The sequence below is a fragment of the Eupeodes corollae genome, chromosome 1 (genome assembly GCF_945859685.1).
Source record: "Eupeodes corollae chromosome 1, idEupCoro1.1, whole genome shotgun sequence".
Lineage (NCBI taxonomy): Eukaryota > Metazoa > Arthropoda > Insecta > Diptera > Syrphidae > Eupeodes > Eupeodes corollae.
The window spans coordinates 225,737,922-225,763,248 of record NC_079147.1 but is presented as its reverse complement, the minus strand read 5'-3'; the positions used below and the strand labels follow the sequence as shown (position 1 = coordinate 225,763,248).

General features: G+C 31.1%; 1 protein-coding gene across 1 annotated transcript in view; it reads right to left on the bottom strand.

The window, feature by feature from the left end:
- The window catches only part of LOC129938990 (uncharacterized protein CG3556), a 30,576-nt gene extending 13,752 nt beyond the window's left edge, over positions 1 to 16,824 (bottom strand). The window contains exon 1 of the mRNA XM_056046836.1: positions 16,040 to 16,824. The gene's annotated coding sequence lies outside the window, so the exon portion shown is untranslated. The remainder of the gene's footprint in view (positions 1 to 16,039) is intronic.
- Between the last annotated feature and the right edge of the window lie 8,503 nt (positions 16,825 to 25,327).

Genomic DNA, 25,327 nt, shown 5'->3' with positions numbered 1-25,327 from the left:
TTTAAGGCTTGCATTTTTTCCATTCCATGTAGCACATGATTAACTTTTTAAATAAAACCAAACGATCTTACACTTAATTGTTTTAAAAATGTATGCAAACGTCTACACTTTATTTCAACGGTACTCTTGAAAAGACAAACTGTTAATTTGGGCAAATGTCAAACTCAGCGAAGAAAATAAAAAAACGATTATTAATGAACCGCTTACATTTGTCCTTTTTGCGTTGTTCATCGTATATCTCAATGCAGTTAAGTTATTTTTTAATGAAATATGATGGGAACAGTATATTAATTTATAAAATAACCAAATAATTAACCTAAATTCAAGTTTTACTACGAGATTAACACCAAAAGTATTTTTAAGAATAAGAGCCGAATATTATTGACACTCACGTGCATACTAGGAAAATGCATTATTTAAGGGGAAAGGTAGGGGGCGTAGCTACCTTGTGTTCCAATTTCACACAATTCCAATGACAGACTTTTGTAGTAAAAATGTTTTTATGGACATGACAGGAATTTTTAACGATCGTTAAAAGCAAAATGTCAAAAAAATTCCAATGATTGGTTTCAATGATGGAAACAAATGATTACTATAGCCAGAACTTTTCTTAGAGTAAATTTTTAATTTTTCAATGATTAAATTATTTCCAATAAACAGCTGATGTTTGGTTTCCTACCTCGGAACGAAATTGTTTCACTGTAAGCATTCCATTTTCCTTGTATTTCAACCTGTCAATTTTACTTTTAATGATAAATTCTAACCTCAAATTAATTAATTCCAAGTAGGAAATTTTGTTTCAATGATAGATATAAATCAAAAAGTAAAAAAAACAACAAAAATTATTAGGTCCGTTCGCGTACCTTCCTAAACAGTTTAACTTTACGAAAAATTACGAAATTTAACAAAATTCTGTTCGCGAACTCAAAATTTTAGTAGAGTTTTTGAGAGAGTAAAATATTTCCCAACGTACGAATTTCAGCACAAGAAATTTCTTTGAGCTGATTTCTGAAAAGTGTCAAATTTGATAGAACTTCAAATAAATAAAATAAATTGCTCGCTTTTGCAGTCACTTATAAAATTAAAAATTCTTTTCCAAAGAAAAGCAACAAGATTGCAATTTTCAAGTTTGAATTTAATCAAGTTTACGAAAAAAAAAAATAAATTCTAAACACAAAATGAAACGATGATGTTTCAAAATTTATATTTTTTTTAACAGTCAAATTGTAGGAAAAAATTGTTGTTTTCCCGTTCGCTTACTTATTTGAAGAGAATTTTTGTGAGAGAATTTTCCCCCACTCTTTAAAATATTTGTATAAAGGATTTTAGAGCAGAAAATACGCGAATGGACCTATTATTTGCTACGCAAGTAATTATAATATTTAAAAACAAATGTCTTTTATTTTTTTATTGTAATGTTACTTTTCAATCACGAAACTTAGGCTGTCATTACATTACGTTTACTATACGAATGAAAAAAAGTAAGTTTTATTTGACGCTATTATCATTTTTATCAAATTTTTTTGGTTTTTCGCACCCAACATTTCTTAGTGTATTTCATACAATTTTGTACGGTATTTTCAACACTTGAATAAAAGGGCTCGAGTGTTTTAATTTAGATTAACCCAAAGGGAATATCACAGTTCACTAATTCCAGTTACTCGAGTTGAAAACTGATTTGTTTGCATTATTTTTTCCTGTTAATTAAAAAAAATCCTCATTAATGTTCAATGAAAAAATACCAATGTCCTCATTTCATTTAATGAAGTAATTAAGACATGTAATGAACTCATAGATTAGTTTCTCTGTTAAACGTTAATATGTTATCTTAATTTATTATGCAGTTCGGATTTTTTTATATACCATAAAAGTAGGTTCATACCTTTGAGAAATAAAAACATAATAAACCTGATAATGAATCCTTTTGTGTTCATTATTATAGTTAAACATTCAGCAGGTGACTCATCAAACTTAAATAGGGTGAAACTATTACTATTTAATGGATGGTGATAAGCCAACATCAAACAGGTATTACAAAATCGCCATTAACGTTATATGTAAGCCCAAAAATAATTAAGGTTTTAATAAAAACCAAAAATACAACAATTATTTAAAAAAATCTGACCGAATGCAGCTAAAATGTTTGTTCTTGCGTCATCAAATGTATAGGAACTATATGGCAAGTATTGAATTTGTAAGAAATTTCGACCTCAAGGTTTTAATCAAACATGACATTATGATGGCAGAGAAGTCGAAAAAAGTGGGTCTCCCGATTCCATCCCTCTGCCTGTCGTTGCCCCCAAGGCCAATGTGTCTATTGATTTCAAATTTGGAAATTAAGATCTTAAGTCGATTAGCGTCAGGCGCTTTTTAGTCACCCAATTTCAATTCTTCATTTTTCATACAAGTTACTAAACGAACACAATTAGTTCTTAAAACGTCAATTCTTTGGTTAAATGACAGTGTAATAAACATTATCATTGATTTGAGAAAACTTATCAATTTACTACAATCTGTAATGTATAAAGCTTAATATATACTAAAACTTTTATAATCCAGTGTTCTTCACTTTATTTAAAAAAAATAGAAATGTTGTGTTTAATTTCATTCGTCAGTCCGTTGTGTGTTATTTAAATTTGAAATTCGTGCGAAATATCGCCGACTCAACGTCAAACCCCAATTTAAATTTTAATGTTTGTAATGAAGTTAGTTGCGAGTCGCACAATTTTACTGCCACCATAACTGTACCAGAGTTTGGGTTATGTTTGTTGTCTATACACGTGCTAAGCCAGTCAACATGTCAGCCCTATGGTAAGTCTGTATTTTTGTTGTTTATCTAAAGTTTATTTTTATGTATACATATTAGACTTTGATTTGTTAAAATGTAGTTTGTTGATATTCAAAATTACAAAAAAAAACATTAGTCCTGATTATAATCTCAAATCTCGTCTTTTTCGTCAGTCCTGTGTCAGGTTTATTGTTATTGTTCTTCATTTCATGATCATTAGTAATTAAGATGAATATTTTAAGATTTTGTTTATACATTTGTTTATTACTTAGAAATATTTAATAAATCTATGTGAAAGTAGTAAAAGATAAGTGAATAACATTACGTTAAATGTCAGAAGTCTGTTTTGGAAACTGACAAGTTTTTTCTTCCAGGAATACATATTAATAATTATTTTTAATTGTTACTAAGTGATTTGAAGTGATCATTATAAAATCCTAAGAGATTTTTACTAATTTCTATTAAATTTTATGATATTACTTTCAAAACTGCGTATAACATGTATCAGTTATTTTGGCCCGATTTGGAACAATATATTAATAAGATTAGCTATAGCTATCATATACACCCGAATTTGTAGAAGTTTAATTTAATAATTATCGTAAACGAAATACCCTTAAAAGTTACCCAACTTTTCTATAATCACCCAAAACGTATGTTAAGATCTAAATACATGCATACTAAAAATATGTTCAAATCTAATTCAAACCAATTATATATATAAAATTAAATTTTAAAAAGCCGCACTAACGATTTTCAAATTAATTTTTTGAAAAATTAAAGTTTTTTTTGAGAAATTTAATGGCGTTTAAATCTGTGAGAACAACCTTTTCTCCGAGGAACATTTTTAAATCTTAATTAATTATTTTTAAAGACTCTTTGCATAAATGAGCAAGTTTGTTCGACCCAGTTGTGCATAGCAATATAATCTATTTATTTTAGTGATACGTAATTGCATTAATTGGTTCAATAAAATTCCCGTATTTTGTGATTTATTGTGGATAGCTTAAAATATTCCACGAATTAATTCATTCACCGTTACATGGAACTACAGAACGTTTGACAAATCTAAGAACCTTATTGAGGTCTCCAATTACTTATAAGTATGTGAACATATATCAGTTTCTTGGAAAATATTGATTACTGAGTTTCTACCTTTTATTTTTGTAAAATGTTTGTAGGTGAACTAATACCAATATGAAGAATGTGAAACCCTTGAACCTATAATTATTAAAATTTTAAAATTATTAAGTTTTAAAAATTAAATTTTGAAAACATTACGTGATTTGAATGAACTTCTAATCATCCAATGTACAAACACGTTATTTTATACATATACGAGACGTCTTTTTCGATTCATTTAAAAATATTGAATTATATCTTTAAGGTCTGGGAACGAATTCGAAGCATTAAAAGTGCTCGCGTGTACCTAAACCGTCATCAGCCGAAAGCGGCGTCATCGTATAACATGTTTGGATCTTTCGTCTGTTGTCGGGTCAATTCATATCATAAAGTTCACGAAAATAATATATAACGAAAAATTAATTAATTGTATTCACAACAGGTCACCTCTCTGAAATAAATTTTCAAAAACTTATAACCACAAAGGCACTGGTAAACAGCTATGGGCCGAAGTTTCTTCAGAGATGGAACTGACTGTTCCGGATATAAAGAAAAAAATGGAGTATTTTAAGGGATCAATTCCAAAAAGAGTACACTAAGTGCAATGTGTTGAACGAACCTATGAACTGCAGAGCAATGAACACAGCTAAATACTTTTACCAAGGATCGCCTATACAATGGTTTTTTGTATCTAACTGTCTCTTTACACGAAACCCAGCCGACAACTATTTAGCTATTCAGATATTTTTTTCAAATAACTACGACTCGCTTTTATTTCTAGCAAAACAAATGAAATATGGAGTCCCAGCCAAGAAGATGATACTGAACCTCAGCCAGAGGTATCACAGCCTGCTTCCCCGCTGTTATTGTAGCCGGGAACCTCAACAGAGTCCCGACCTAATACCGAAGTCACAACAACATACAAAACTCTATGAAAAATCGGTGCCTATAACTCAAAATCAACGTTTTACTTCTCAAAAATTTGGAAGTTTTATGAAAAGAAACATTTGATGGGTTGTAATTTCATATCATCAGTTCCTTTCTTTGCATAAATATTTCGTTAACCCATACACACCAACGACAAGTCTTATACGTTGACGCATTAAATGACGTTATGAATTTTGAAAATATACATTTCTTTGAAACCTTCCATTAAAAAATTATTATCACATATTCTCATTAAAGTTTACTTTTTACTTGCCAAATGTCAAAATATGTTAACTACAAAAATGACAGCTACTAGATAGCCTTGGTGTGTTCTTTTTTGAACAATTGTTATGTCATTGTTACGAATTGTTGCAATTTGTTAGACCATTTAGGAATGACAACTGTAAAAAATTTTTGATCTGTCAATCTACTAATATCAAAAATGTATACAAATAAATAATTAATATAACTTTGAAACGCAAAATAAATAACATAATAAAAATTGGATCTGCTCTTGACTTGATTGAGAATTTAAATAAAAATTGATAAGATAAATAATAAGACATGTTTTTTTTGTAAAGAAAATTATGAAAACCAAAACGGAAAACATTTATTAATTATTGTATAATGAAAATTTGTGTTCGATTAAAATGACGAATAACTTTTAAATTCATTATTTTTTCCCAAGCCAAAAACTTGTCTGTTGGCGTTTTTATTTTAGATCAGAGCTGAGCACTGAGCAGAGTCTGAGCAAACAGAGTAGAGTTCTGAGCAGATTATGTTCAGAACCGTCTGATTTAATTATGAAAAAAATTGAGCACTAAACTGCCAAGATTTGAAATGTCAAATTTCAGACTGTCAAACGTAAATATTTGTTAATCAAGAATTACAAAAACGGTCTAAGCGTTTGACGTCTGAAATAAATTTGATTCATAAAAATGCTATATGTAATTATTTTTTTCTAAATTATCTAACATTCTGCACTAGAGCGACCAGCCTCTTTCGCCATTTTTATTGTTTTGACGATGATTTTTTTTTTATTTCACGGCTTGAAATATCAAATTGCTTGCGTTCAGCATTTTACACCGGGCTATGCTCTGAACTAAAAAAAAACGCCGTGTAACGAAATCTTTCATTTTGACGGTTCAGTACTTAGATGCCGAGTTGAATTGTGAATCGTTACAAATCGTTACTACTTGACACTTCAACAATGTCTCTAGGAACAATGCATGTTGTGAAGTTATATCTTTACAAATAGTAAAAACGTTGATATTAAGAAACTACAAGAGTAATGGCTCGAGCAATTAAAATACCCACAAGAACAATGTCACGTCTTATATAAAACAAAACCTAAGGCTCAGAAAAAGCGACAAGATCAAATGTGTTGCTTTAAAACACGCACACAGAGGACATAGAAACATTCTTTTCACAGATGAGAACATTTTCAACATTTAATAGCCAAAATAGGAGGATTAACGCCCATAGCTCCAAGGAAGATGTTGAAAAGGCTGGACCGTGTTACAAATTTCCATTTTGTGATCATGAAGTGAAAACACGTGCTTCAAACTATCAGAGCGATATTTTATATAAGGTTATGAAGAATTATGTAACACCTTGTTTGTAAGCAAGCGCTGGAATTTTCAGCAAGGCCTACGCGGCCAGCCGGCCCAAAAGGCAAAAACCACCCAACTTTGGCTTAAGGACAATTTACCGTGGGTTATCACCGTTGAAGATTCGCCCTCGTGCAGCCTGGATCTTAATCCATTGGACTACCGTCTATAGAATGTCTTTGAGGAGAAGACTTCCTGTAAGCTTCACCTTAATTTTGAGACTTTTAAAGCAGATTTGGTGAAGTCAGCAACTTTGCTTTTCTTGGAAGTTGTGCTTGCAGCTACAGATGAATGACCGAAGTGTTTAATAAAGTGTTTCAAGGCTAAAGGTGACCTATTTGAATAATTTCCTACCAACTTATAATGTCAATTTAATACAAAATAAATATCGTAACAATAATTTTTATAACTGGTTTATTATTTGAATAAGACGTGTTTGTGTGAGGAACAAAACTTACGGCGAGACAAAGGGCAGGTTCAGGCGACATAGGGGGCTTAAAAGTAAGGCAAGTTTCTAGTATCTGATTGGCCACCTGCCAAAAAATTACCTTTTAACTAAGGCAACTTCATGGGAAAGATGACTGCAAAGTTAGTCAAGAAAAAATTTCCTAAGTCCCCTATTACACGTTGACTCACGACTCACTTTTGTCTTTCCTTAGGTATAAATTTGTATTAGGTGAGGAAAGCGCTATGACTCGTGCCCCATGCCTTCCCTCAAACAATTCAAATCAAGACAATTATTGTTTGTTTTGTTTTTAATGCTCTTTCTCGTTGGCTTTAATTTTTATTTTTCAATAGTTTTTGAAGTTAAGTAAAATTTATAAAACTAGGATCGTTTTTTTTGTTCCCCTGTAAAATTTGCTACTATGGAGTTACACACTTTAATGGTTTTCAAACAAATTCGATGTTGTTTACCCCAGCAACAAGAAAATCGAATATGATAAAAAAGAAACGTCAAAGTAAGTCTACTAAAAATTTGCCCGAGACTCACCGAAAATTTGTTTGCATCTCATTTTCTCATATCTGCTTTCTTTTTCGCCTGAGTCGTCAGGCATCGTGTAATAGCACACTAACTATCAAGTCAAGTCAGCTTCTGTCACAATGACAATCGATGATGTTTTTTCACTCAACTGAAAGCTCAACTTTATGAACTATTTATTTTCTGAACAATTTCATTTAATCTTTTGTGTAAACGGATTCTTGTCAAACTCGAAAAGAAATAAGAAATATTTCCTTACAATTCAAAATGCAAATCGTAATGACTTGTAGCTTACCTGAGGAGTGTTTTGCAGACAATAATATTTTTAAAAGTTTTTGTACGATGAACGGAAGGCAGAGGTTAGAGAAGTAAAGTTCCAAGTTTGCAATTTGTGACACTTGAAAAACTAACTTGCTGCCTTAGTCAAAATATACATACGTTAAAAAAATGTAGTTGACTGCAAATGAAGTCCCTTATGTTGTTGGAACCTGCCCAAAGTATGCACAACCATAATAAATATAAGATGATCTACATACATACATGTATATCAAAATGTCAACAAATGTCTTACTCATGTAATTCACATGTCTACTAATTAAATATAGGTATGGGTATCAGAAGCTTAATGAATTTAGGTCTATCTTGGAATACAATTTCTCTGATTTTTTACTCAAATTGTTAATGTTTTATTACATTAGTATCGTTTACATGAATACAAATCCTTAAACACAATATTAAATCCTACCTTGATAAACTGCAGTAGTTTTATTTCATCAATTTAATTGTCTTATGCAGTGTCTATAAAGTATCTAATAAATCGAGCACGACAGAATTAAATGATGTTTACGCTTTTAAGATTCTTTTGCAACTGTAACTGTGTTATTCTGCGACAAGTTTTGATTTTATAGATACACAATACTGCAGATGATGACTCTTTAATTTCTCGTTTTAATTCATCATTCATCATCACGGGATTCAATCGTAAGATCTTGCTTCTTCTCTTTTACACACTTGACTTATAAAATACTTAAGAATTAGTTCGAGTTCATTTTGCGGTAGGTTTTATATCTGAAAGTGTACGACTCCGGTGAATCTTTTGGACAATTTGTTTTTCTTTGCTAAGCAAAGAAAATATAAGAATGAGATTTGTTATGAAAAGGGATAGAAATGCAGTAAGAATTTCAAGGTTTAAATATTTCCAGGAAAATACTAAGCTCATTATTTCTGTGAACTAAGTGATAGTGTTTCGAACAAATTTGTATCAGTTTAAAATATCGATCTTACGACCACTTAACAAAGTACAAAGTTGGATATATTCTAATTTCGCGTTAAGTCAAAAAGTATTAGAACTCTGACGTAGATTTGAAATTAAGATGGAACTTCGATTTATTAGACTCTCGAATAGGGGGCCTAAGATATTATGACGATCATATGTGGAGCATTTTTTAGAAAATGTATACTACGCAAAACAATGGGAATAATAATTCCTATTATTATGGACGGTTTTCCAAACAGTCAAAAATAAGAAACAAAAATTGGTTAGCACTCAGTTCCATTCAAGTGAAATCTAAGGTTCCTATAACTTAAAAACAAGTTTAAACCGAGTCTTACAGATTTCATTTGATGAAAAGGAAAACCTCGAGTTTAAAACATTTTAAAAGAAACTCAAAACGATAAACCGGGGAAAACTACTCTAGGACTACATTCATTTTTAGAACTTCGTCAAGTTTACATTTAAATAGACTGGCAATTAGAACATTTCTCTTTTTAATTTCAGTTTCTTTTCTCTTCAGATAGTTTCTCCATTTTTGATGTCTTCGAAAATTTTGACATTTTTCGAGGTTTCAAGGTCCCTAGAGTCGAAAAAAAAGATTTTTAGAAAGATGTCTATGCGTGCGTGTGTACGTACGTTCGTACGTCCGTGCGTTTGTACCCATAGCTCAAGAACCAAAAGAGATATAGACTTTAAATACATGTTGTTATATAGAAAATAAGGCAGAAAGATGCAGAAAGGAGATCTCAAGAACCAATGAAGCTAGAGACTTGAATTAAATTTTATATGATATATTGGAATGGGATACTAAACAAATATTTATTTGGAAAAACGGTTTTTTTTATAAATCAAACAAAATGAAAAAGAAAAATTTGTCACCTCGAAAGTTTTACGAATACAAATTGATTTTATCTCCAAAATAATTTTGTGCAATTTTTTAAGATTTTGAGAGAAATCGAACTGACAGTTTTTTTTACAAAATATAAAACCTAAAAAAAATAATAAAAGTTGGTAAACATTGATTTTCGACTCAAATATGTTTTCAAAAATTAAAAATATTGACATCAAAAGTATTTTATCTCACAGAAAATATTGTTTTCGACATTCAGTAAATTTTTATACAAATCCATAAGTCTGTTTTTTCTTTAAAAAAAATAAAATCTATGTATTAAATCTAAAGTACTCAAATTTTTTTAAAAATTGTTTTTTGGTTCTCGATATTTCGTGAAAAATAGAAGATATTGACTCCAAATATAATATAAGACCCTTATCATCCCCGTCCTGCTATACGGTGCAGAAGCATGGACCGTGACAAAAGCGGATGAAAGCACCTTGGGTCGCTTCGAGAGGAAAGTTCTTAGTGTGATTTACGGTCCCGTATGCATCGAAGGAGAGTGGAGGAGAAGATGGAACGACGAGCTGTATGGGCTGTACATCGACGTAGACTTAACCAGAAGAGTACAAATCCAACGACTAAGATGGCTGGGTCACGTAGGAGTGCATGGAAACCAATGCTCCGGCCCGGAAAGTCTTCGAATCAGCACCCACAGGACAGGGCAGTAGAAGAAGACCGCGGATCAGGTGGCGCGCACAAGTGGAAGGTGACCTCACCCAACTTGGAGCGCGAAACTGGAGACATCTAGCTAGGGACCGAGCTAGATGGAGAAGTTTATTGGGTAAGGCCCTAGTTCACACAGGACTGTAGCGCCACCTTAACTAAGTAAGTAAGTATTGACTACAAATTAATTTTATTCATCCAATTTGTATTTGTTTATATAAGAAATACAAACTTTTAAGAAATGCTACTAAAATTGGTAAAAATTGGTTAACGACTAAAAAATCTCGTTATAAAAAATCAACCTTTTTCATCATTATGCAAAATATTGTTATTAATTTTAAAATTGTTTGAATTTCAATTGACAACTTTTTTAACACAACACGAAAACCTACAAACCTTTTAGGCAAGACAAATCGACAGACGGGATGAGAAGTTATCAGTGTGGGTCGCATCCCAGCCTCTTTTTGTATTTTTTGCAAAAATTTTCGAATTTCCTAAAATGTGCGTTGGGTCCGATATCCCGATTTTTTATAATCCCGTTTCTTACAATCCCGTTTTTGTATTAATTTGTTAGAAAACAAATTAAAAATGAGATATGTTGCTAGGTTCATTTTATTGCAACCTTTAACAAATAAAACATATCAATAAATAAAAATATAAACTAAAACAAATCAAAGAAACAAACTCAAGTCAACTAGAGCGGTAAAAATTCGTAATTGATAGGTAGATTTGCTGTAGGATGCATATTTTTTGTGAAAGAGTATATATTAAAAACAAAAATTAATGTTTTTGTACAGTAAAAACCAAACAAATTACGATATTATTATGTTTTAGTGAAGTAATTTTACATTCAAACCTTTGACTCCTATTGTTAAAGGGATTTTCGGAATTTCACGGGATGATAGAAAGCGGGATTGTAATTGATCGGGATTTTGAATAAGCGGGATTTTAAAAGACGGGATATCAAAAAGTCGGTATTTTAGAAGATGGGATTTTCTAAAAAGGGGTATTCCTTAAAGTTATCCTTAAAAGTTTACCAGATGTCAGAAACGTTTTTTTCTTTTCGGTCGTATAATTTTTTGTTTGCTAGCTAAATACTTTTCTGCATCTTTTGGTATTGTTATAACTTTTATAATAAGGTTTGAAGGTTTTCTTCTTGATTTTTCTAGTTTAATGTCAGGTTGTCATATTATCTCTCGAAAATTGCTCGCGATCTTCGTAACAATAGTATTATTTCTAAGACAATACTGAAGTCAATATCTTAAATTGTTCTTAAAATATTTTCTACGAAAGAAGGTATCCCAAACGTACGGACGTACGGATATCTCTCCAAAGACCTTTTATTTAGATTCTAGGGGGCTTGAAACGTTGAGAAATTGGACCGGAATTGAAATTACCTTCCTAAGGAATTCAAAACATTAGTATTGTAGATGTTTTTCATATTTCAGTCAATTTAGTTCAAGTTCATGTTTAGCGAAGAATTATTATTATTACTATTAATATTATAACAGATTTATGGCTGAATCACAAACACGCTTCAGCTTCGGCTTCACATGACGTTTACGAGTTCAGCCATAGGAATTCAATGCATGCTATCACAATGGAGCTTCGAGCTCACGTTTCGTTTGACAATCCAAACGGAAGCTCCAGTTCAATTATCTGAACATTAGCTTTGTCTGACAGCTCAACAGCTATAAACAACAACAACAAACAACAAACTAAATATTTACTCTTTGGAGGGATGAGATAATAGAAATGTCATTCAAAGCAACCTCGAAGTAGGCCCACCGTAACGCAGACGCAGCCGAAGTTGAAGCGTGTTTGTGATTTAGCCATTAGTTTTCTTCAACTTCAGAAAATTGTGTTGGTTTATTTTTGTTCAACCAATTGTTCTTGATCTTTTCTGGTTGTAATTAGAACTATGGCTGATCTCTTCGATGCAAGTACCACCCACGGATAGTGGCATTGGGAGAGGGTTACGCTTTTGCGTCAATAGACAGCATTGAGTTTTCGAAGCATTAAATTCTACAAGGTTTTTGATTCCGCATTGTAAAATGCTGTCAAGATCAGAATTTAATGAGCTTATCATACGCTGCCGTTGGTAGTTCAAATCCGAAGAATAAGAGAATCTAAAAACGAATATGAAAAGCAGAGGGTACTGTCATCAGCGAAACAATGTACTTGATTAGAAATTTCATAAAAAAGATCATTTATTAATATAAGGAAGAGAGTCGGAGACAAAACAGAGCCCTGGGGCACACCAGCGTTTATATTGTGGATATCAGAACCCGTCCAATACTACTTGAATTGAACGGTCCGAAAATAATTTCTAACCCAACAAAGAAGAGATTCATCAATTCCAAAAGCACTCATTTTCGATAAGAGAGCTTGATGCCAAACTCTATCAAATGCCTTTGAAATATCAATTGCAATAATCTTACTCTCTCCAAAACTATGTACAGATTTGTTCCACTGTTTTGTGAGATAAACCATGAGATCACCAGTGGACCTATTGCAATGAAAGCCATACTGTCGGTCATTAAGAAGCTTCCGTTCTTCAAGATATTCCTTAAGCTAAAAATTGATGAACGTTTCCATGACCTTGGAAAGAAGGGAAGTAAGTGCAATTGGACAATAGTTAGAGGGGAAGGAGGAATGCTAGCTTTCAAATCTATTTGTATTTGATAGTCCCTAATAAATAGTATAAAATCATAAATGTTATTATTTTTGAATACAAAATTAAGGTTTAGTTTATTTCAAGATTGTTTTTATTCTCCTAAAAACAGCAATTAAACTTGAATGAACACCGACAATTTAAAAGTATATGTACAGTACATGGTGTACCAAAAGTTTAAGTGGAAAATCTGGTACGAAATTCGAAATTCGTAGAATTTGGTATCACCAGCCCCGAAAAAACTTGAAATATGTTGTCCTTTTCTACGACAAGTTTTTTCTTTCGTAGACTTACAAAATCAGTTATTTGAAAAAAATGTTAGTTCTTTCAACTTAGTCTTGTTATATTTTATTTATAATTGTATTTATTTACGATTTTAAAGGTCGAAAACGACAAATAAACACCAATACAATAAACTGTATGAAGTACCGGAAACCAGACATTGAATTTGACTCAATGAATCTGACAAAGAGGACAGTGTCGCCAGACCATTAATAAACATACTCATTTGGGGATTTTTCACTTGAAGACGAAAATGTTTTAGTTTTATACAGTAGTAAAATTGGTACCTAGTTTCATATAAAATTTTCAATCACATCAATGTAAAAAGTTGATAAGAACCTATTCTAGTCTCAAAACTGAATTTTTTTCAAAATAAAAAAAAATTTAAAATGATTTTTGGGGAAATTTAAGGGATTTTTTTTAATTTTAGGGAGTTTAGTTTCTGGTGTGTTGATTACTCTTTTCGACATAAAACAGCTGATTTCGAAAATGGACGCTGATTTTCTTGAATCAGGCAATGCTTTTTTCAAATCCCTTCGGATCTTCTGGTTGTTTTTTTTCGTGATTCGTAGCTGAATTTTTCATTCGGGGATTTCTCCGAAGGGATCTTGTGATTGGCATGAATAATTGAAAAACATCCAATAAATAAGACTCTCGTAAAAATTTAGAAATGGTACCAGTTGTAGGGTCCCTCCAAAAAGCTATTAAAATTTACAAAGTTTATATAGTAAAAAGTAAGAATAATTTGCTTAAACCCTTCATGTTAGGTATGAGGCTAAAATGATATTAATTATTCTCAAAACCCTCAAAACACAACTATTATTAAGTGGTCCTTCAAAAATATTTAATGTATTATGGTTTTTTCTTAAGAAAAACCCAACATATTTTCCTCAACTAAAGGCTCTTCCTCCGCTTAAAAGTTTTATTGTTACAAATTGATCATCCAGTCTGGAAAGTTTTTTTTTTCTGTCTAAACACAACAAATTAGTCCTATTATGCTTTTCTAAGTAATGAGTCTTTGTCCTTCAACACTACGCACATTTTCATTTGCAAAAGTTTATACCATTGTACATTCTTTTCATTTTGAATGAATACAAAAAGGAATTCTCCGCATTTTCCATACCACCACCGCTCTGCTCCTCTGTGTTTAAATATTTTCAATCGATTTTATATAAAAGTAAACCCAAAAACAGAAACAACAACAAAAATAAAAATAAAATGCCATACAAACTTTTACCAAAAAATGAAAATTCACCATGAAAGTTTATCAGAGTAATAAAAATGGAACCACCCTCAAGCCTCAGAGTTCAGAAAAGAAGACCTCTCTTAGTCATTTCCGGCCTGTTTGGCGCCAGCAGTCTTGGCGTTGGGCCCCATTAAAAAACCTCATGCCATTATAAAACCGATTCCCCGGCGAGGCGCTTTTGCATCCTGTTTTCATACAAACTCCTTTTTTGCTTGCACACATTTTACAAAAGTAACGAAAACACTTTTCCGAGAATGTTTCCTCGATGATTCTTCGTCCTTGTTGTTTTCGTTGTCGTTGTCGTTGTCGCCAAACGACATTATGACATGTGTCTATTCACCATCATCGAGAAAGTCGCTCATCATAGTCTACAGTTTTAAAGCCGGCGGCGGCGAGGAGGGTGAAAGCGGCAGAGGCGAGCGGCCGGGTGGCGTGAAGGAGATGGCGGCTGGAGTTTTGTATGGAGTTGTCAAGTCTGGGGTACCTTAGTGGTTGACTCTTCATGTTTGTGTCCAAACTTCTGTTGTTATTGACAACCGAGCAAACAATGGAAACCTTTTGTATTATAAAGAAAGTACCTTCCCTATCCACTATATGCGTGTCTTGTCTACTCTTATATACTTATATGTATGCAGAAGAAGAAGAAGGAAAACCTATAACCAGAAGCTACACCCGGCTGATGATGACAGAACAACGAACAAAGGATCGCGCTACTATTGTTCTTGTTCTGACTTCTTCTTACTGGCTTATTTCAAAACATCAGGATAGTTTTAGAAGGATGATGATGTGAAACGGTTAAATGGATTTGCTATCTTTGTGCGTGAGGCGCGTTTTGGCTCCGTTGCCAAAAAATAAAGGAGTAGCATTCCACCACCCACAAAAAACTTTGTCGTCCTTTCTTCGAATCGTTTTTGATGTTGTTATCAACTTCACATAAACCGATTTTGTTTTCAACTTCCCATATCTATACTTATACATACCCTACACCATCAAAGCCTTAGACTTGTCATCTTTTTATTGATTAATGTCTCACCAAAGTGAATAAACTTATACTTCATGAAGCCTGTAGTACGAGAAGATAATAATAATTGTCGAATTCTAAGAGCTTCAATTTATCTAATGTTATTTATTAATGCAAAACTCGCATCAAGAAAGATCAAAGGAAACATAGAAGAACTTTGTCCTTTCCTTCGTTACTTCCTTCCTTCCTTACTTCTGCTTATGTCTATTGCATAAGAACCTGACAGACATGACTTTTAAATTAAATTATGTCAAATTACACAACGAAAATTGCCTCAGAAGGACACTGCGGCACAGAGAACACACACAGAAAGTTATTTCATCGATTTTTAATAAAAAAAAGTAATCAAATCCAGGACAATTGCATTAAAACGAAAAAAAAGAAACAAAAATGTCCCTCGAAACAGCTGATTGCATAATTCTTAAGTTCCCATGACACCTCTAAATGAACCGATGCGATGTGATTAAACCCCAATTGGTTGGGTTAGTTTTAAATCCTTCAAAGGATATGTCTCTAGCAATTTACTGCATAAATCTATAACAAAAAGAAAAATACGTACGAATTGCGACAAACTATTTCCTTCGAACACAAATCGGATTTTCCTTTTTTCTTCAAAGTGTGACGTCCTTGCAGGTGCGGCAGCAACGAGGTGTCTCTCTTTGCACAATTAAACTGTTAAGTTTACTCCTTTCACTTCTAATTAATCAATAATTTATTTATGTAACCACTTGCACTTATATACATCAAACACCATCAACTACACACACACCCGGATCATGGAATCATATAAAAAGGATAACTACGAACAAAGAACTAAGATAGTCCTTAAACTTTTATTTTTGTCTAAGTTTACCGAGGATCTATTATATTTTTTTTTTTTTGCAATTATGCGAAACGTCGTCGTCCTCTGTGAGTATAGAAGGACCTATATGCGACTTAGTGACAATACCGACGAGTAATGAGTAGAAAAACGTACAGCAAAGGACAAAGGATGCATACAAAAAAAAGAAGAAGAAAAATGGTATCTACATATATATTTATGTATATGTATAGCAAGGAATGTAGGTGGTGTATATAACGTTGGAAAACCACTTTAAGGTGATGATGTCTAATACTCCTTGCTCACTGTGTATTCGTTTCGTCCTTTTTAATGCGAAAAGAGATAAATTGTCTGTGTGACATCAAAAATGTTGTGATATATTTTTTTTCTTTTTTGTTTGAGTTTCAAGTTGTCTTTTCCCTTCGCCACTGCGCTAAAGGAGAAAATAAATCCACCCGCACTTAAACTATTGAACTATTGGATAACGAAGACGGCAACGACAAAAGTGAACTGAACCAAACTGACGTTTTGTCCTGAAAGTGTCATTACATTGGAAAAACAAGAAAACCCATCCTTAAAAAAGTAGAAACACAAAAATATCCCAATATTTTGTTGGTCATGCGTACTTGTGTAAGATTCTCTCAAAGTCCACATTGTCACCACTAAAAGTTAAACAGTAAAAACCTCGTTTGTATAGAATGCCTATTTCCATAAATATACATTTAAACTGTAAATAATTAAAGATATAAATAAATACACGTAAAATAAATTAAACTTAAACTTAAACTTAAACTTAAACTTAAACTTAAACTTAAACTTAAACTTAAACTTAAACTTAAACTTAAACTTAAACTTAAACTTAAACTTAAACTTAAACTTAAACTTAAACTTAAACTTAAACTTAAACTTAAACTTAAACTTAAACTTAAACTTAAACTTAAACTTAAACTTAAACTTAAACTTAAACTTAAACTTAAACTTAAACTTAAACTTAAACTTAAACTTAAACTTAAACTTAAACTTAAACTTAAACTTAAACTTAAACATAAACTTAAACTTAAATTTAAACTTAAACTTAAACTTAAACTTAAACTTAAACTTAAACTTAAACTTAAACTTAAACTTAAACTTAAACTTAAACTTAAACTTAAACTTAAACTTAAACTTAAACTTAAACTTAAACTTAAACTTAAACTTAAACTTAAACTTAAACTTAAACTTAAACTTAAACTTAAACTTAAACTTAAACTTAAACTTAAACTTAAACTTAAACTTAAACTTAAACTTAAACTTAAACTTAAACTTAAACTTAAACTTAAACTTAAACTTAAACTTAAACTTAAACTTAAACTTAAACTTAAACTTAAACTTAAACTTAAACTTAAACTTAAACTTAAACTTAAACTTAAACTTAAACTTAAACTTAAACTTAAACTTAAACTTAAACTTAAATTTAAACTTAAACTTAAACTTAAACTTAAACTTAAACTTAAACTTAAACTTAAACTTAAACTTAAATTTAAACTTAAACTTAAACTTAAACTTAAACTTAAACTTAAACTTAAACTTAAACTTAAACTTAAACTTAAACTTAAACTTAAACTTAAACTTAAACTTAAACTTAAACTTAAACTTAAACTTAAACTTAAACTTAAACTTAAACTTAAACTTAAACTTAAACTTAAACTTAAACTTAAACTTAAACTTAAACTTAAACTTAAACTTAAACTTAAACTTAAACTTAAACTTAAACTTAAACTTAAACTTAAACTTAAACTTAAACTTAAACTTAAACTTAAACTTAAACTTAAACTTAAACTTAAACTTAAACTTAAACTTAAACTTAAACTTAAACTTAAACTTAAACTTAAACTTAAACTTAAACTTAAACTTAAACTTAAACTTAAACTTAAACTTAAACTAAAACTTAGATTAGAAACAGCTTAAAAATAGGGTGTGTTCATAAACGTCAGTCAACTGAGAAAAGCGTTATCTGCATTCATAAAGTCAGATTTTCGATCGAACTAACCTAGTCGAACTGCATTACCTACGGTTCATAAACGTCAGAACGTTGGTAAGCAAATCAAAAACCGAGTTCAACAAAATTTGTTTGGCAGCCATTTTTCTCTGACGTTTATGAGCTCTGTTTACATACAAATCGGATTAAGTCAGATCTTTTTGTTTACTGCAGACATTCTGCATTGCGAGTGCGTTCACAAATGAAAGAGAAAATAAATGCGATTGTATCAGCGCAGATTTTCTGCGTTTATGAATACACCCATAAGTTCCTTCGTGTTTATTTTTAGACTCCAGATTATCGTTTTAAAATGGGTTTAAATTGTCTATGAATAACAAAAACTAAAGTTTAATTTAGCAAAGACAAAATCAGAACTTATAAAAGACCTAGGAATATGACCCAATGAGGCGTATTCACAGAAAATTACTAAAATCGTAATTTCTTGATCTATAGTTTAAGCTCTTAATTATAGTCAATTTCTCACCTGTCTTTAAAGCGGTCCCTAGACTATCAATATTATTGTGCAATTTTTGATATTGTACAATATTATTGAGAGTCTAGGGCTCATATTGAAGGGTTGTGCAATATATTGTACGAAATCAAAATCCTTTTGATATTTATTGTGCAACCAAATTTATTGTATAGTCTGTGGATGTGTTTGCGCAATATTTTGTCATTTGTTTTGAATTTTCGTAGTGAAAACATCTCCCTGAATTAAATGTCAAAATGGCAAACAATAATAATAAAAAAGAGGAACGCAAATTCATAGTGGAATTAATCGAAGTATATGAAACTTCCTCAGGAAATTTCTAAAATCATTGGGTTCGCTCAAAGCCAGCTCATTTAATAAATTTTGATGAGTAAACACGTTTCGTTTTTTGTACCAGTCCTTCATCCATCTGCGTTTGTTTTTTTCTTTTTTTTTTTAATGAAATAGCAAGAGCAATTGCCACACAACAATAATCCGTATCATCGAGCATGATGTTGAAGCACAAATAAAGAAAAGAACTCTCAAATGATTTATTGTGCGAAATATTGTTTAGTGTGGGGTACCAGTCAATAATATTGTGCAATATATTGTTCAATAATATTGATAGTCTAGGGACCGCTTAATAGAACCTGGTTAAGGTTGCGTTTTACTTCAAATGATGACAGGTTAAGGAAAAAAGATCGTAATAATATTTCGAAATAGTAAATGTTGCGCGGTCTTCTTCATATTGCATGTCGACAAAAGTGAGTAAACTTAGTACCTGTGGCATGATATTTTTTGTAAGTACTTGGATTCGATCCCTGCTTGTATCATCTAAAGTTTGTTTCACGGGTGCTGCATCTTGCAAGGAATTGACAAACCCTTAAAGAGTTATTCTTGTCATGAAAGTGCTTTCTCAAATTAACCATTCCGGTTCGGCTTAAAAGTGTAGGTCCCTTCCATCCCTGAAAACAGTGCTCGCACACAGGAAAGCTTGAGAATTGTAAGTCACAACGAAGTGTTGCGACATCCAATTTATTTATTTTATAAAAGAAAGTAAAACAAAAGAAACTGCAACAAAATTTTATATAGAAATATAAAACGTAAACGCCAGAAAAAAATGGTTGCAATCAGAGAAGGAACTTTTGCAAGAATTGGTTCGGAGGCACATCAACATTGTCTATGATAAGAGGAATGATGTGATAGATGAAAGCATCTTGGTTTATTATCGACAATAATATGAGGACCGATCTCTATAATTGACAAAATTAAATTTTAAATTGAATTAAAGTTGTAAAAGAAATAATGCTAAAATGAAGAAGGCTCTGAAAGTCAATGGAAAAATGTGGTTGAAGTTCCGGAACCACACGAGGAGGACTTGATCGTGTAGAATATGGTAAAATAAGATTTCGAGGGGTACACAATTTTGATAGACTTGATAAAAGTGTACGTTCCCTGGAGAATCAATTAACTCCTTTAGCTGTAGCCCGCTATTCGGCAACAGTTACAGAAAAACCCTATGATTATTTTGCTCCCACAGTATCGGTGTAGATACTAACGAAATTGCCAAAAAAAACCTCAATCACCATTTTTCTTGACGATAAATCAACGCAATATTTGTTTGGTAGGGATTTTACCTAATTCACGAAAAAAAAAAATCGAACTTGACATTTGGATGTGATAATAACTATACTTAAACGCAGCATTTTCTGTGTTTATAATTAGACAACAGATTTACCACTTAACTAGGGCCTCAATTAATTTATAAATAGACTAAACTCTGGATTTACATAATCCGTGTTTTGTTGGAAAATCTATCCGTAGTATAGTAGGATTTTACACGAATAACTAAAACAATATATATAGTATTAATACTGGCGATAAAAGTTAGAGTAGAATCTTACTACGGATGGGTTTTTGACATGTATACGAGCCTCGAGTGGATCTTATGTGATTTCGTTGTAATCTACACGCGAAAGAGGATTTGAAAATTAATTTTTATATTTAAATACACATTTAAAAATTTGCTAACCTGACTTACGGCTAAGTCATAGCTTTTAAATAAAATTAATTACTTACTTACTTACTTGCATTTGTATCTCGATGGCTGTGTTCGTTAAGTAGTTATGAATTTTAAATAATCGTATTTTCCATTCGGAAAAAATCAATCTGTTACTGTTGATATTATTTAGTTTTATTAATGAAAATTAACTAACTGGGCTTATTTCGCAAGACTAGAAAAGATAATTAAGTTTTGCTATGTTTTCACTAAAGGTTTATCTCAGTTTAGATTACGTAAATCTTTTTGGTGTTTCCACAGCACATAAAGATTTAAAAATGATTAAATTTTACAGCACTTTCTTAAATGCAAAGGGTGTTTCGACGTTTCTTATTAAGTGGATGTGAGATGTGTGATTCGTGTTAAACAATGAAGAACTAAATAGTTCAGCAACATATAAGAATACGCTACCTACCCCATGTAATTTTTTTTTAATTTGATTAAAACAAAACTATATTTTTTGTACACAAACATGGAAATAAGCAGACCATTCCATCCGTTAAACCAACTCCTCCACACAGGGTTTTCTTCACAAATTCTGAATCAACTCCGATCTCCGACCAGAATCGAGTCGAATCAAGCTCATTTCAACTCGATTCAATTATGTAAAGAATTAAGACGAGCTTCAAGCACGTTTCAATATTACATGTTAATGTAGTAGTCTACAAACAAACCTAATTCTTGAAGTTTTTATTTTATGTCAAAGCTGCAATTGTTCAACTGTTTTTATAGAATTTCAATTTCCAGATGTTTTCTTACCATTTCTTCTTGAAAATTTCACAAAACTTTCTTCTATTTATGTGTATCTTTTTATTGTTATTCTGACAGATCTTCTTTCAGTTGTACCAATTTTTAAATGCAAAAATCTGGCTACTGCGGATCGTTTTGTTGGCAATTTCTCACTGTACTATATATGGAATACCAAAAAAAAAACACTTATAGTAAAAACTTAGCTAGAGTTTAGCAAATGTCTTTGATTTACGATTGTATCTGTTTAGCTTTCTGCTTCTGCTTTTAAATTTATCCAAGCTATCAGTAGTTGCACACAAACAACGAAAACTCTAATACCTAAATATTAAGTTAAATAAAGTTAAAACTATGCCATTACTTTCAAAAATATTTTAATTTTTAACAACAAAACAGTTGCAGCTTTTCGAAATATCAAGTTATCAAAATTGGTCACAAATTGTGATTTAAGACCCTTAGACCACAATGAAATATTTATCCATTTATTAAAGTTTAAAAAAATTGTTTTTTAATGTGAAAATAAAATCTGTAATTGAAAAACCCTATATTAGTTCGTAGTGATAGTTTGGCACTGGTGCTTATTGCTGATAACTCCACTTTTTTTCCGAAATGGGGTTTCAAGTGCAGATGTTATTAAAACAATCGCGTCGTTCAGTTAAAGAAACCTAGTTATTTACCTTTTGAATGGGGCAAGAATAAGACAACTCCTGAAGTTGTATTGTTTTTGCCCCGTACTAAAAAAGCTTTTCATAGACAGTTAAACGGTTCATTTAAGATAAGAGTGTGCCGTGTGTTTTTTGTTTAGTTTATTGAAATGCAACAGTTGTTGCCTTCATTGTACATCACTTACCAGAACCGGGTCACAGTTTCTTACCCTTCGATCGCTCCTTTGGCGTTATTGAAAAATAAAAGAGACGAGTATAACATATTTATTTACCCAAAGACTGACAAAACTTTGTGGAAAAATGTTCGAAAAGATTTAATGTGATATCAGTGACCAATCAGGATATATTTGATTTAAGAACAGCTTATGTAGGTCCGTTCTACAAAAAAAAATAAACGGCAAACAAAGGTAAGATTAAATAGATAATTTCAAAATATCGAAGATTTTGTTTTGCCAAAGAAGGAAACTTCACAAGTATCTCAGCTTCCATAAGTCACCATGAGCCATTAACGCTTTACGAGATCGAAATGAAATCAAACCGTGAAGGTAACCCAAACCCATTCAAACCAAAAATACACTACATGAACGGCCTTCCCTTAAGCCCAAAAAAGTATGAGGATGTGATGACTTTGGCAAAAAATATGTTTCTCTGCCCTTTTATAATAGTCTTTTGTCCCAGCAAACGCTACAATAAGCTAAAAACTCAGAATATGATGATGAAACTAAAGCCCTTAATTGATTTTTACCAAAAACGGTGCAAGAACCAGACAAATCCAAAACTTAAAATTTTGTTTTCTAATGAACAATAAATTTAAAAAAGAGGCTTAGATGCGACCCACACTGATAACTTCCCATCCCGTCTGTCGATTTGTCTTGCTTAAAAGTTTGTCTATATGTACTCGTATTAATTTTTTACCAAATTTGCGTACTATTTTTTGTAGATTTGTTGTTGTTGGATTCTTATATAAAAATTACTGAATATTGAAAACAATATTTTCTGTGAAATAAAATAAGTTTAAAGCCAATATTTTTAATTTTTGAAAAGCTATTTGAGCCGAAAGTAAATTTTTACTAAGTTTTAGTATTGTTTTTTTTTTAGAGTTTTATTTTTTGTAAAAAAAACTGTCAATTCGAATTTTTTAAAAATTTTACCAAATGGTGAAAACAATATTTCTTATAAGATACAATTAGTTTGAAGCCAATATTTCAAATTTTTGAAGAGATATTTGAGTCGAAAATCAATTTTTTCCAACTTTTGTTAATTTTTTTTAGGTTTTTATTTTTTTTTTTACAAAAACTGTCAATTCGATTTTTTTCAAACTTTAACTGAATGTTGACAACAAAATTTTTTGAAAGATAAAAGTGAATCAAAGCCAATATCTCAAAGTTTTGAAAAGATATTTGAGTCGTAAATCAATTTTTACCAACTTTTATGCATTTTTTTTAGGTTTTTATTTTTTGTAAAAAAACTGTAAATTCGATTTTTCTCAACATTTTTTAGAATGTTGAAAACAATATTTCTTATAAGATAAAATAAGTTTGAAGCTTAAATTTCAAGTTTTTAAAAAGATATTTGAATCGATATTCAATTTGTACGAACTTTGAGTAATGTTTTTTTTAGATTTTTATTTTTTATAAAAAAAAAACTGTCAATTCGATTTTTCTCAAAATTTGTTCAGATGTCAAAAACATTATTCTTCGTTGCACAAAATTGTTTTGGAGATGAAATCATATTTTAGTCGTAAAATTTTGGAGGTGACAAATTTTTTTTCAGTTTTTTTACATGTCGACGCAGCGCATCGAGTAACTAACTCGTCGAAAGAGGGGCAGTGTCGGAGAAGGGGTGCACCATTATGAACTAGGTAGCCGCGCGATTGGTGGTTAGAGTTTTTTTTAACACATTTTTATGCTTCACTTAAAAAGTTCTTTTCAAAGCTACTTAGTTTTAGTAATAGGAATCACCCTTATTTAAAAATAGGTACGCTTGTTATGCTTTTAAGAAATTTAAGCCTTCCCAATATGTGTAATGGTACAAGTCTGTTGATTAAAGAATTAAGAGATAATGTGATTGTAGCAACTATTTTTACGGGTCACATGTTCCGCGGATCCCGATACCCGATGATACCAACTGATTTGCCCATATCTTTTAAAAGGTTACAGTTCCCTTTAAAAATATCCTTTGCCCTAACAATAAATAAATCCCAGAGACAAACTTTTTGCATAGTTGGTATCGACTTAAGAAAATAGTGCTTTTCCCACGGGAAATTGTATGTGGCATTTTCTCGAGTAGGATTCCATTTTTTTCAATTTAAGTGATTCATGGTCGTTTTAATAAGCATGCTTATAACTTAAATATCTGTACCTATTTATATCTACCCGCGCGAAGCCGGTACGGGTTACCGGTTACTGAAAACCCCTATATTAATTCTTAGTAATAGTTTGGCACTGATGCTTATTGTTGATACAAAGGCTGTCAAAAGGTTGATAAAGTGAAGATTACAATTTTATTAAAGTCGAAAAGATACAAAAAATTCCTCAAATAGAAAGAAAATATTTGCGATAACAAATATGAGGTTTCGACTGTTCTCTAGAAAAGATGAATTGGTTTAAGGTGGTGCAACCTTCGTAGAAAGAGAGACGTTGCAAAAATGTTTGTGTTTGTTATTTTTATGTGCGATGCGGATTCACATGTTATTTAGAAGACTCAACTTTAAATGCTCCCTAATCCTGGTCGTGTCATTGTTAATCGCCAGAGTGGAATGAATGCATTTGGAAAATTCTGTATCCAACTCCGTCTGGATTATCAGTTAACTTTCAATTCCAGCATAGTCATCTATGGTAAATGGAGAAATGGGATTATTTAACGATTTTTACTGCTTTTGTTTTTGGTTGCCTATAGTCACTTTTATGGTTTAACGAAATTAATATTCTTCTATAGGAATTAATTTGTGATTTAATTAAAAATAATTTAATCGATGAAATTGTAAAGTGAATAAATTTCCAAAAAAAAATCGAAATAATTTTGACTTTTATTCAGTTAATAATTAATATTCTAAGATTACATAAATAGA